A 14,043-nucleotide genomic window follows, 5' to 3' on the forward strand; every position below is an offset into this window, starting at 1 on the left:
TGTGTGAAATTTGTTCCCCTTGGTCAAACTACTGTGTTACTCTCCCCACCACCACCCCCATGAACCCTGTGTGTGTTTTACATGTGAGAGAATTCCCATCCTCTGTGTGTGAGAGTGAGTTTTAAGCTTCAAAAAAAATTCAAAGTATGCCAAAACTTCTAGTGCAAACTGGTAAGAAAAACCCTCCCCATCCCAACAGTATACCTTCTTGTGAGGAAATGAGTCAGTGCAAAAGTATTAAAAGCTTTTAACGTTCTTTTAAAGAAAAGAATGTGGGGGCGGGGAATGCTCTGATAAAAGGAATCTGATTTTGTTCCTGCCTTTTTTCCCCTGAAGTCACACTGCTTATAGCTCTAATCTGGTTGCTATGTGTGTTGCTTTCTCTCCCTCCCCCTGCCCCACCCTTATTAAAAATATTTATATGCTGCTTTTTTAGCAACAGAGTTCTCACAATGGCTTAAATAGCAAAATATGAGGAAATGGTTCTCTTAACATGTTTCCCCTTTTAAACATTACTGTTTTATTTTGTGTTGCTTTGTGCTTGTAGCGTGCTCATAATAACATAAGAACAGCCCTGCTGGATGAAGCCCAAGGCCCATCTAGTCCAGCATCCTGTTTTCCACACTGGCCCACCAGATGCCACTGGAAGCTGTTGGGAATTCTCTCTGGTAGAGAAACCCTTTTTCAATTATAGCAGAGTGCAGAAAGGCACAACACAGCAGATTTAGTTAGGCATGTGTGTATGCTGAGAGTAAAGTAACTTGGAGCAAGTTCATAGCTTCAAATCAATATATAAGGCATTTATTAGAGAACTCATTCTAGATAGGAAAGTGAGGAGTTAGGATCCCTAATCTATCTATCTAGCTTGATGAAGATGGATTCTGCGTCTTCTCTGCACACATGGTGCACGGAGAGGAGCTTGCTTGCATGTTGCAAGGTAGAAGGGACAGGAAGAGAAGAGAGAGGAAGTGTCCCTGAGATTAGCAATCTACATTCCAAAGGGATAGTGTCAGAACAGTAGAGAAGGGATGACCAATGTCTTGACCCTCTAGCCCTCTGACTCACTAATCTGTCCTCCACTGTCTTTGAGACAGCGCAAAGTCCTTAACTTCCAACAGAAGCCACAGGCAGGAGTTGAGGGCATGCCCTCTCTCCTGCTGTTACTCCCCTGCAACTGGTACTCAGAGGCATCCTGCTTCTGAGCCTGGAGGTGGCCTATAGCCCTCCGACTAGTAGCTGTTGATAGACCATGAAGTGATCCAAACCCCTCTTAAAGCCATCCAGGCTGCTGGCTGTCGCCACATCTTGTGCCAGACAATTCCACAAGTTGATTATGCATTGTGTGAAAAAATACTTCCATCTGATGTTCCTAAATTTCCCGGCAATCAATTTCATGGGATGACCTCTGGTTTCATGGGATGATCCCTGGTTCTAGAGTTATGTGAGAGGGAGAAGAATTTCTCTCTATCCACGTTCTCCACACCATGCATGAATTTATAGACCTCGCAGTCGTCTATAGACGACTATAGACTGCGGGGTCGTTTATAGACCCCGCGGTCGTCTTTTTTCTAAACTAAAAAGCCCCAAGTGTCGTAGCCTTGCTTCATAAGAAAGGTGCACCTGGCCCCTGATCATTTTGGTTGCCTTCTTCTGCACCTTTTCTAGTTCTACAATGTCCTTCTTTAGATATGGTGACCAGAATTGTACGCAGTACTCCAGGTGTGGCCTGGAGTTTTGTATAACGGCATTATAATATTAGCAGTTTTATTTTCAATCCCCTTCCTAAAGATCCCTAGCATGGAATTGGCCTTTTTCACAGCTGCCGCACATTGAGTCGACACTTTCAACGAGCTGTCCACCATGACCCCAAGATCCGTCTCTTGGTCAGTCACTGACAGCTCAGATCCCATTAACGTATACTCACCGCTCAACGCTCCCCCACCAAAAGTCTATTTTTGTACACTTGTTTCAAAATAAGGCTTTGCAAATCAGTTCACAATAAATTCATTTTTAAAACTCCCTTGCCCATGAAATGATTGGTTGTCTTTAAATTCCACCAAATTGGGGTAACTCCATATATGACATTCTGCTGTCCTATTTGAAATAAAATTGGTGGCTGTTCTTTCTGTAGTGTATAGACATACATTATACATTGTATATATACACTGTAGTATATAGACATACACTAAAGTTGCATGTGATTTTTTTCTTAAATGAAATGTATTAAATAAAAGAGATCAAACTGAATTGCATGAGGCAGTGATTGGTTTAAAAAACTGCTTCTGAGTACATGCTTAGGATTGGAGTGCATGTGGCTAAAAGTCATACACACACACATATGCACGCACACACATACATCCTGTTCTTCCTCCAAAGAGGTCAGGGTGGTGTACATGTTCCTCCTCCCCACTTTTATCCTCACAATAATCCTGTGAGGCAGGTTTGGGTGGGTGGGGGGGGGGAGAGAGTGTCTCTGATAAAGTTCCACAGTGAGTTTCATGACTGAATGGGGAACACAAGTCCCTCAATCCTAGTCTTGACACTCTAATGTATGTAAACATTATACATCAGATGTAAACTGCCCTGAGCCTTTTGGAAGGGCGGTATAAAATTTTGAATAAATAAATAAATAATAAATAAGTAATCACTACACCACACTGGTTCTCAGCTGTATGCATATTGATTGCAGGAGAAATCTGGTGCAGGAGAAAAAGATTCATTTTTAGCTGTGAAGCAAGCTAGTGGGGAGGAGAGTGTTGGATACCTTTAAGAGAGCATGAAAGGGTTTCATTATCAAAATGTGGGGAGGCTGTGGGCCCAAGCCCTGGATCTTTTAAGTACCTAGCAACACCTTTGTAAGGGTGAGAGGAAGAGTGGTAGAATTGTCCATGCAGAATCTGGTATTAGCAGGTATATTCCAAATTACTTCTAAAAATAAAAAACCAATCTTTCCCTGAGTATGTTTTAGTGTAAAAAGTAGTGAATTGAGCTAATTTAAGGGGGTGGGGAGAGAAAAGGAATGAGAGAAAGAGCAGAGAGAGGGAGGAAGATAGGTGGTGAGAGGTGTGCACAAGCCTATGTGTGATTCACCAGAGGTGCATCAGAATCTAATCTGGCCCAACCACCAAATTTTGGTTTGACATGCCCTGCCATAGTACATTTGCAAGAGAGAGAAAATCCAAGCCCCAATATTTATATGGGGGAGGGGGAATCTTTTATGGGGGGGAATTCCTGTTGTACCCCCTGTAATTTCCTGCTGGATCCACCCCTGAGGCGGAGGGGTGATCCCAATAATGCACTGCACACTTGCACTGTGCATTATTAGAGCTCTGGGGGCAGTGCAGCATGTCCCAGCACCCTGACCCTCGGGAGCTGCTGGGTAAGGAAGGACTGCTCGTCTGCAGGGAAGGTACATCTAACTAGCCTTCCCTACAGCCATCGCTCAAGCCCTTCTCACTGCTCATGAGAGCAGGCTCTCTGTTTTAGGCCTCAGTTAAAGTGCTTCACTCTCTGTTTCTCCCCTCCCAATTCAAAACAAAAGTCAGGTGCAGATGACCTAATTATTTTGACTAGGTGGGTGAAGAGTGACAGAATAATGGCTTCTTCTGCAAAGTTCAATTTTAGCTTTGTCTAAGCTCTATAAATTAAATGGATTTCAAATATACCTGAAATATGATGCCATCTGTAACCACATAATGAACCACAAATGCTCAGATAAAGGCTGAGAAAGAATCTTAATTTAATCAAGAAGTTCTGGTAAGAACTGATCTGCCTGGTTTCCTTTGGCTATAATCTTAATTGATAATTACCATCTTCATAAATTAACCTACTTACACCTCAAACAATCACATGTCCCCTATCTTGAAATGCATAGAAAAGGTAATCTTCAAGAGGAGATTGAAGGGAGGGCCAGAGATGGCAAGACATCTACATGTTTGTTTATATATGCAACAAATATAAGCAAGAGAAAACGATTAAAACATTTTTATGGAATAAAGGAAGCAGTTTAAAATTAATTAACTAAAAGCCTGAGAAAACAGGTGTGTCTTAAGGCCAGAGGTGGAGAGGCTCTTATTTTGACAGGGAATGCATTCCAGAGTCCTGGGGCAGCCACAGAAAAAACCCAGTCCTGAGTAGCCGCCAAACAAGCTGGTGGCAACTGGACCTGGACCTCCCCAGATGATCTTAATAGGTGGGAAGGTTCTTGACAAAAGAGGCACTCTCTTAAATGCCCTGAACCCAAGCCATTAAGGGCTTTATGGGTAACAACCTTAGCTGGTTTAGGGAAGAAGGTCCAAGTGATGTGCCTAAATGCACCTTTCTGGGTTCTTGTCAGGGCTCTTATTATAAGAGTAACCAGACACAGGAGAAACATTTCCAAGGCTTTATTTTGCTCTGCTGAATACAGAGGGTGCCAACTGGTTCTCACCAAGCTGGGACCCTAAGTTACAATTTTCATAAGTTTTTATACCTTTTAGTATACAGTTTATACAAACACTGGCCACACAACAATGATTAAACAAGCTATACCTTATAAGCATGAATCACAGACTTCTGTCTCCTAACTAAGACATCACTTAATCATTACAAGACTCTGAGTTTCTATTAAGTTAAACACATGTACCTAAACACATACACAATTATCACCTTTTGTGGATTCAAATACATCACAAGTACAGAGGAAAGCAAGGGAGCTGCTTAAGGGAGCAAGAGATCTTCAGCTGACATGGAGATCACAGGGATATAGCAAGGGATGAAAAGTAAGGCCCAGTAGTCTGTGGTAAGACATAGGCAAAATCAAGCTGGAGAGAGTGATTGGCTATGTCAAAAACAGCAGAGAGGTCACAGAGCACAAGGACAAAGTAGCAGAGACTTCTGGATTTCTCTGCAGAAGATAATCTGATTTTATCATAGGAGCTCCCCCGCTCCACAAACCGGCAAAAAAGCAAAGAGTCTTGTGGCACCTTAAAAACACAGCATAAGCTTTCCTGGACCAGAAGCCCACTTCATCAAATGCAATGAAGTGTTCTGCTCAGTTCATACCAAAGGCTCCAGGGTAATACAGAAGTCTCAAGGGAACAACCTAATGACCACCTAATGCAACCGGAGAACTCCCCATCTTTGCTTAATTGCTCAGTCACCCTGCCTGCATTTGTACTCTGGGAAGCTAGCATTACCCCAGCCATGCAGTCTCCACCACCCTCTTCTCAGTCATTAGCACAGATGTACCCGGCTTCTTTGTCTCCTCAGGAAACCCTGAGGAGATGTGTGTTTCTCAAACACACCCTTGGCTTTAATAACAGATACTCCATCTGTCCATTAATTAACTCATCATAACAAATGCTGGCTGCATGATCCAAGGGTATTTTAAGGGCAGGCTTAGAGGTAAACACATGTGGCCTGTCTCTTCTTGGGAACTTCTGATCAAGTGGCTGTCTTAAACTCACCCCATCACCTTTTGCTCTTGCATGAGCATCCCATCTGGGAGCCAGCTTGCTGCTGAAACCAATCTTGAAACTCCCCAACTGCATACCTGCTTTGCACCCCTGCTTTTCGCACTGCTGCATGGTCAAGTTCATGCTGGAGGTCTACCCCAACCACCTGCTCAGTGCAGGAAACAGATGGCTGCCCAGCCTCTGATTGAAGACTGGATGACTGACTACCCTTTATTATACATGTACAGACTAATTTCCAAAGGTTAATACAGACTGTCATGGATATTAGCAATAAAACCGCCCGATTGCCTTTTTTTCATTTGATTCAGCTAGGTCTGGAAATGATGAACTACTTGAAATCTTTTTTTACCTACAACCTTTGTTCCTGCAATACAGTTGTTTTTCAGGATGTCTTTAGAATCTAAGCTTGCCCTTGTTTCTCATACATAAGTGAGTATACATTAGTGAAGGAAATTAGAAGAGCTTAATTATAAATAGATCAAGGAAGATGCAATAAACAAATATGTACGTAGTCAATATTTTCCAGTTAAGAGAGGACTGGAATGCTGACAAGTTTTTATTAGAATTTTCTGCTTGGTTTTGAGAAATTTTAGGATTAAAAAGGTGGAAATTGGAATCAAGTTGCCTTTGGGCACCCACTTGACTCTTTTTCTAACTTTATTTTACAGTTTGTAGGTAAGTAAAATGTTTCTTGAACCTAAGCTCCTTGAAACTATTTTTCATGAAATGCCAGAGTAATCATTGCTAGGGTTGGATATCTTAAGCTTTGTATATGTTTGTCCCTGAATATGTTGTACTAGAGTATTTATCTAGTATACTTATCTTGAGTATTTATCTTTAATATTGTCATTACAATACCCTCGTGAGGAACATGAACCCAAGTGCAGTGGGGAGCCTTGAATGCTTTCCTGATATAGCCTTACATGTAATCAGTTCTTTGATTGATAAATATGTTTGGCATGATTATAATCTAGACTAAATTCAGTTGCCAGAAGCCTTGTAGGGAGGAAGAGGCTTTAACACAGGCTTCCCCAAACTACAGCCCTCCAGAGGTTGCTGAACTACAACTCCCAGCATCCTTAGCCATAATTTATTGTGGCTGGGTATGCTGGGAGTTGTAGTTCAGCAACATCTGGAGGGCCGCAGTTTGGGGAAGCCTGCTTAACATCTGCTTCCCAGAGACAGTGGCTGCCTAGTGGTGAGAGCCTGTTTGGTTGCTGTCTGCTGTTGTCAGTTTGCCAGCCTGTGTGCCCCCTAATGTGTGGGGCTGTGGCTGCTGCCCTGCGGGTGAGTCTATGTGGGATTGGGGCCAGAGGGAGTGAGTCAGCAGTTCCTGAGGGTCAGCTTCCCAGATTAGCCATCTTTCTGGGTTTATAAAAGGGCTGCTGCCCACTGGCAGAGTCGCCACTGAAGGGGTGACAATAAAGGAGGTCGCTCCATTGGGGGAGCCATTTTGGGAGCAATGAGGGTGAGGACCTGGTGGTATTTTCTGGCTTCTGTTGTTTTGGGATACTGGGTGTTTCAGATGTGTCTTGGTTTGTCTGGGGATGGGGAGACGGGGGGGGGGGTGTCCACTGACTGAGGGGAGGCTATTCCGGTGGTGGTGGGGAATAGAGGAAGTAAAGTTGGCAGGTCAGCGCATCATTACAGGGGAAGGGAAGTCAGAAATCTATTAGCTGTTGCCCCTTCCACCTGTCCGGCCAGCTCTTTGACCTTGGGGAACAGTGCCAACCTCCCACAGTCTCTCACCTTGCTCCTCTGTAATGCCAGGTCTGTCCAGAATAAGTCACAAACCATCCATGATTTGATTCTGGGTGAAGGGACAGACCTGGTGTGTATTACAGAGACTTGGTTGGGGGAGGCTGGTGGCCCAGTCTGGTCCCAACTTCTCTCTCCAGGGTACTCTGTTGAGGAGCAGGTGCAGGGACGTGGGTGGGGAGGTGGAGTGGCTGCGGTCTATAAGAATAACCTCTCTCTGACCAGGATCCCTGTGGAAGTGTCTGACCATATTGAATGTGTGTACCTAAGTTTGGGGTATCAATCGCCCCGCTGCCTGATGGAGTCCCTAACTGAGCTGATGGGTTTGGCATTGGAGTCTCCCAGGCTTGTGGTGCTGGGGGACTTCAATGTCCACTTTAGGACCAATTTGTCTGGGGCGGCTCAGGAGTTCCTAGCAGCCATGACAACTATGGGCCTATCCCAATTGGTCTCAGGATTGTCACACATTGCTGGTCACACACTTGATCTGGTCTTTCACTCTGATCAGAGTGGTGTTCCGTGGGTGGGGACTCCTGTGATTTCCCCACTGTCATGGATGGACCACCATCTGGTTAAGGTTGGACTCACAATCATACCCCACCTTTGTAGGGGTGAGGGGCCCATTAGAATGGTCTGCCCGAGAAGGTTATTGGATCCAATAGGGTTCCAACAAGCCTTGGAGGGATTTAGTGTTGGCTCTGCTGCTGATCCTTTTGATGCCCTGGTGCAGAACTGAAACAGCAAGTTCACCAGGGCAGTAGACATGATCTCTCCTAAGCGTCCTCTCCAACCCACTTCAAAACTGGCCCCCCGGTATATGGAAGAACTACGGGGGCTAAAGTAGTGAGGTAGATGACTGGAGTGCAAGGGGAGAAAGACTCGACTCGAATCCAACAGATTACAACATAGAGCACATTTGAAGATCTATGCTCTGGCAATACGGGTGGCTAAGAAGCGATTCTTTTCGGCCCATATTGCGTCTGCAAGTTCATGTCTGGAGGAGGTGTTCAGGGTTGTGAGAGGGCTAGTGAGGGCCCCTCCTCCCTTGAATCAGAATTTGGAACCATCTATTACCCGCTATGATGTGCTTAATGATTTTTTTGTGGATAAAATCTCTCATATTCGGGCCGACCTGGATTTAGACCCCACAATTACTACAGTGTCTGAATTGGAGGTGTCCAGCAACCCCTTTTAGGTGGAATCATTTCCATTCTGTGACTCATGAGGATGTAGACAAACTGTTTGGAGTGATGCGGCCTACCACCTGATCTCTTGACCCTTGCTCGATATGGCTAATACTGTCTGGCAGGGAGGTTGTTGTAGGCCTAGTAGAGATAATAAATGCTTCTCTGAGGGAGGGCAGGATGCAATTATTAGACCACTTCTGAAGAAGCATGCCTTATATTCCTCAGATTCGAGCAACTATGGGCCTGTCTCCAACCTTCCGTGGCTGGGCAAGGTAAGTGGGAGGGTGGTGGCCTCCCAACTCCAGGCAGTCTTGAATGAAACTGATTATCTAGACCCATTTCAGACCGGCTTTCGGGTGGACTATGGGGTGGAGACTGCCTCTGTCAGCCTGAGGGATAATCTCCAATTGGGATTTGACAGAAGAAGTGTGACTCTGTTGGTCCTGTTGGACCTCTCATCGGCTTTCGATACTATCGACCATAGTATCCTTTTGGAGCATCTGAGGGGGTTGGGGGTGGGAGGCACTGTTTTGCAGTGGTTCCACTCTTACCTCTTGGGCAAATTCCAGATGATGTCCCTTGGGGACTGTTGTTCAAAAACTGAACTTTTGTATGGTGTCCCTCAGGGCTCCATATTGTCTCTGATGTTTAACATCCACATGAAACCACCGGTAGAGATCATCAGGAGATTTGTTGCAGGGTATTATCAGTATGCTGGTGACACCCAAATCTTTTTCTCCATGTCAACATCATCAGGAGAAGGCATTACCTTGCTAAATGCCTGCCTGGAGGCAATGATGCAAGTTCAAACCCGTGAATGACCTGGAACAGGTGACAATATGAAAAAATGCAAAATGCACATGTAATGGGTACAAAAATACTCCAAATATAATCTAATCCACAACACGCAAAAGGCATCAACAATACAAAGACGTATAAATGCAAACAATGTGAGCAAGTGAAAACTCCACAAACTCAAAGATGTCATTCTGGACAGAAGCTGATGTAATGCTTGTAGTGTCAAGGTAGCTGATGTACTGCTAATAGTGCCAATTTGCTTGAAGTAAATCCTCACTGATGAGAGGTAATTGTCCTGTGCAGGAAACTTAACAGACTTCCTAGATAAAGATCCGTTTCAAAATAGTCTTCATCAGAAGTACCAGTAATCTTCTATCCAGGATAGCCTTGCCTTTTGGAGCAGCACAACAAAAAGTGCCTGCTAGAGCATGCTATTGTGATGAAGACTATTTCGACTATTCCAGGTGAAATAGAAAGTGCTGGTTATTACCTATAAAGCCCTTAATGACTTGGGTCCAGGCTATTTGATCACGCTCCTCCTTTGTCATAATCCCTGCTGCCTGTTACGATCTTCTGGAGAGGTCCGGTTCACGGTTGCCACCGGTTTGTTTGGCGGAGACCCAGGACCGGGCTTTTTCTGTGGCTGCCCCGGGGCTTTGGAATATGCTCCTTGATGAAATAAGAGCATCTCCTTCTCTGTTCATTTTCAGGAAGACCCTCAAGACCCTCCTGTTTTCTCAGGCTTTCAATTAGTTAATTTTAATATATATTTTTACAAAATGTTTTAATAATTTTATTGTTTTTATTGCCATGTATTTTAATTTGTGACTTTTAAATATTAAATTTTGTACACTGCCTAGAGATATACATATCAGGTGGTATAGGAATGTGAAATAAATAAATATCATATATTATAATATATCGTTTATATAATGCACAATGTCATTATGTAATATCATATGATGCATAATACATCGTTTTATAATATAATATCACCACTGGTTCCCCAGCTTTGCAGTGAAGAACACTGTCCTGTTGTACATCACTGCTTCTCCACTGACACTCTTTTGTGGATTAAACTTCCCAGCCAATCAATGAGGCTTAGCCCGCTCTTCCCGCACATGAGCAGTCGGTCTGCTCCGGGCGGCCAAATGACTGCTGGCTCTGTTACGGAGCTGGCAGGGGCTGGGGGGATCAGGGGCCGTGCGGCCCCCAGAAGTCCCAGCATGCCCTGTGTGAGCGCGCAGGGCATGCTGGAGAGACCCCCGAGCCGGGAGGCTGCTTTTTAGCCTCCAGGTCAGGGGTCTACTCATGAGTTGCCACAGTGCGGAGTCGCACTGCGGCAACACACGAGCACAAAGACGGGGGTAGTGGAGCGCTCACTCCACTAACCTCGGTTAATGGCAGGGGCAATTAAGCGGGTTACCTGCTTGTAAGCCACCAGGCTCGCCTGCGAGCCCAGTGGTTTACACGACCAGTAAAAATTGGGCTAGGCTCTCCAACATAGTCCCAACATCTTCTAGTACTTGCTCTGCTTGTGCTCTTTGTTGCACATTCCTGCCTAATATCATTTTGTGTCTCTGTGTTTTTGCTATTTGTACACTGAAGTGCCTGAGTGCAGATTTCACTGTTTTTGAGAGACAGAGGCAAGTGGGATTGGCTGAGGGACAAATTGGGTGGAAAATGGAGCTGCACAAAGCTGCCCAGTTATCCACATTGCTTCTTTAGGTGAGGCCAGAAGAAGAACAGTGAGTACTGCTCAGTTGTACTCTTGTTCCTGCCCAAGACAATCAGATTCCATACATTTGCTGTTTCTTGTCATTTCTAAATGTTCTCTGAAAATCTTTTAGAAATATTTGAAGCAGACTATTTACATACTGGTGTTCCACAATTTATTTTAACAATGCCACATGGCAATGCTTTCTGGTTGAATAGCCTCATCAGTTTCAACTTTTTTTGTCTATTTGAACATGCACAGCTTTCCTCATGAAGTCCGCTACTAAATTACCTAAGAGAAACCCATCAGTGCACTGAACAAATCCCTTACCGTCTTAGTATGCCAGGCAGATGATCTGTACAAGTGAATTGAAAGCACATGTATTCTCAAGAATGATTAAAGTCTTGCTCCCGAGGGTAGATTTCATTGTGTCCTTATTGCCATTTTTCAGAAGACCAAAAGACAAAACAGGTTTTGCCTGACAGAAGTCCACATTAAGTCATTCATAATATGTTTGCAGGTAGGACACACATTTGCTCATCTTCCTTCCTTCAGTTAATCCCCTCCATTTCTGGCTTTCAAACGTTTTTGTGTGCGTGGTGGTTGGACTGCAACATGCACTTATTTGTTTTCATACATTATTTCTCAGGTTACAGCTTCTGCCACAGTGTCAATAATTGTTCCTCCTTGACTAACCTTCTCATCATTTTAATCATTCTCAGAATTCCTACATATGGGACTTTGAACCAGGGGCGTAGCAAGGTTGGAGTGGGCCCAGAGACGAGGTTTTAAAATGGGCCCCCAGCCCCTCCAAGTCCAGGGCCTCCACACACCCCAGGCTCCCAAGGATTTAAGTCTGATATTCCAAAATAAGCATGCTGCCTGGAAATACATTTCACCGAATACACACACGCACACTTCACAATATATAGTGATATACATTGAATACTCTAATTTGTGCTACTTTTAATGCCTAGAACACACTAGAAACACTAATTATTAAAATGGACCCCTCGCTGCAGATTAGCAAAGGAGACTGTCAACCATGCCTAGGTTTGTTTTCTCAGAATTCTGAAGAAATTCAGCAAAGTTTGATTCCAGGAGGTTTTTCACAGGGGGCTTTTAAAGCCCTTTAACACACCTCTCCTCCTCTGGAATGATGGAGGTGCTGCATTCACAGGGGGCCCAGATTGACCCTGAAGCCCCTGCAAGTTATTGGGGAGCAGTTCACACACAAGAAAACTAAAATAAAATAAAAGCACAAGACATGCATCACAGTTCTCACTCAGACCTTCTGGGTTGCAAAACAACTTGAACATAAGCGCATTTATGAATGAATGAATAAATAAATAAATCAGAGACTTTTCAGTCTCCCCCCCCCCCCAATATCAAAGCCCTATGGCAAGCAGATCCCTATATATGGGGGGGGGGGCCACAAAAAGGAATTCACATTCTACCTGGTGCTGGCTGGCCTGGGCAGAGGGTCTGCTGCAGATAACTGTGGTGGCTACGCTGGCTGGCTGGCTGGCTGCTTCCTTCCTTCTTGGGGCCTGCTGGCCTACTCGCGTTCAGGCTTCACTGAGGCCTACAGGGGCTGAGGGGCCTTGGGGCTGGGCAAGGGGCCATGGGGAGTCATGTGAGGTGTGTCTGGGGGGCCTCTCCAGGCAGTGGGGCCCCCAGACAACTGTCTCCCCTTGCCTAATAGTAGTTCCACCCATGCTTTGAACACACTTTTAACTGCATAGCTGGATATTGCTCTTGAGTTCAATCCCCTCTTCTTCAGTTTCTATATATAGATTTCTCCTGGGTGTGCCCAGGAAAAAAGCATCCCCGCAGCCCAGCTGATTGGCTGGGCTCCGGAGGCGCCTGATTGGCTGGCACACCAAGGAGAAGGCGAATTGGCCTGGCCGCAGACTCTCCCTGCATCAACCTCTACCTCTTCTCTTTGAGCTTCTCTGATACCAACTAGATGAAGAGCCGGACCCAGCAGCTCCCTTCCACTCCTCCCTTCCCAACCCAATTTTTCTGATAGAAGGAATGGATGGAGAGCCACCTATATCCAGTTCACGCTGGATTTATAGGGGAAGGGGCCGATGCGCTTTTCTGCTGGGGGGGGGGGGAATCCCTCTTGCATACCACCGCTTGCCCACCACGCCGTCCAAGAAGTACTGAGCCAGAAGGAGAGAGGCAGGTGGGGGGGTAGACAGAGTGAGCGAGAGAGGCACGCGTGTGGGGGGGAAGAGACAGAGAGAGCGAGAGAGGTGCGGGGGGAGAGACAGAGCGAGCGAGAGACCCGAGGTGGGGGAGACAGCGCGTGCAAGAGAGGCGCGCAGGGAAGGGGAGACAGAGCGAGAGAGAGAGGCGCGCGGGGAAGGAGAGACAGCGCGTGCGAGAGAGGCACGCGGGGAAGGAGAGACAGCGCGTGCGAGAGAGGCGCGGGGAAGGAGAGACAGCGCGTGCGAGAGAGGCGCGCGGGGGGGCAGAGCGAGCAAGAGCTGTTGTGTGGGGGACAGAGCAAGTAAGAGAGCTGTGGGAGGACCAGCCAAACAAATTCTCCCAACTAACCCCAAAAAGGAAGTGAACTACCACACAGATGTTCTGTGCGGGTTCAGCTAGTTGATTATAATCTAACAGCCACAGCTATTAACTGTGCATAGTCCTGTGGTGGCAAACATGATTATCTCCCTTCTTAGTTATGCATACTTCTTATACCCATTTCACTCACCTGCTCCTGTTCCTCTTTTACTTCAACTCATTATATCATGCTTGTTTATCCTACAAATCTGGAACAAACCTACTAGGCTGACAGAGCAGTTTATGGTCTTCCTCAGTGTCTGTTTGTGCTTTTTTTTGTTTTTAAAAAGGTGCCAGTACTCTTACTCAGCGCCATGCGGGTCTTTTAGGAGCCTGGCCACACCCTCTTATGTGTTGCATGCACAGGAGGCGTGGCCAAGTGTCAAAAGTGCTCAGTGCATCACTCCTAAACCTACTCCCCAGCTGGGATAGAAAAACATATCATAGAAAAATGATACAGAAAGGCTTTCAGTGCATGGTGTCGGAAGGGTGCACTGCCCTTTAAATTACAGATGGTAGCCCGGGCTAATTGTACTGGGTGATCCTGCACCTG

This window comes from Hemicordylus capensis, chromosome 6, assembly GCF_027244095.1.
Source record: "Hemicordylus capensis ecotype Gifberg chromosome 6, rHemCap1.1.pri, whole genome shotgun sequence".
NCBI lineage: Eukaryota > Metazoa > Chordata > Lepidosauria > Squamata > Cordylidae > Hemicordylus > Hemicordylus capensis.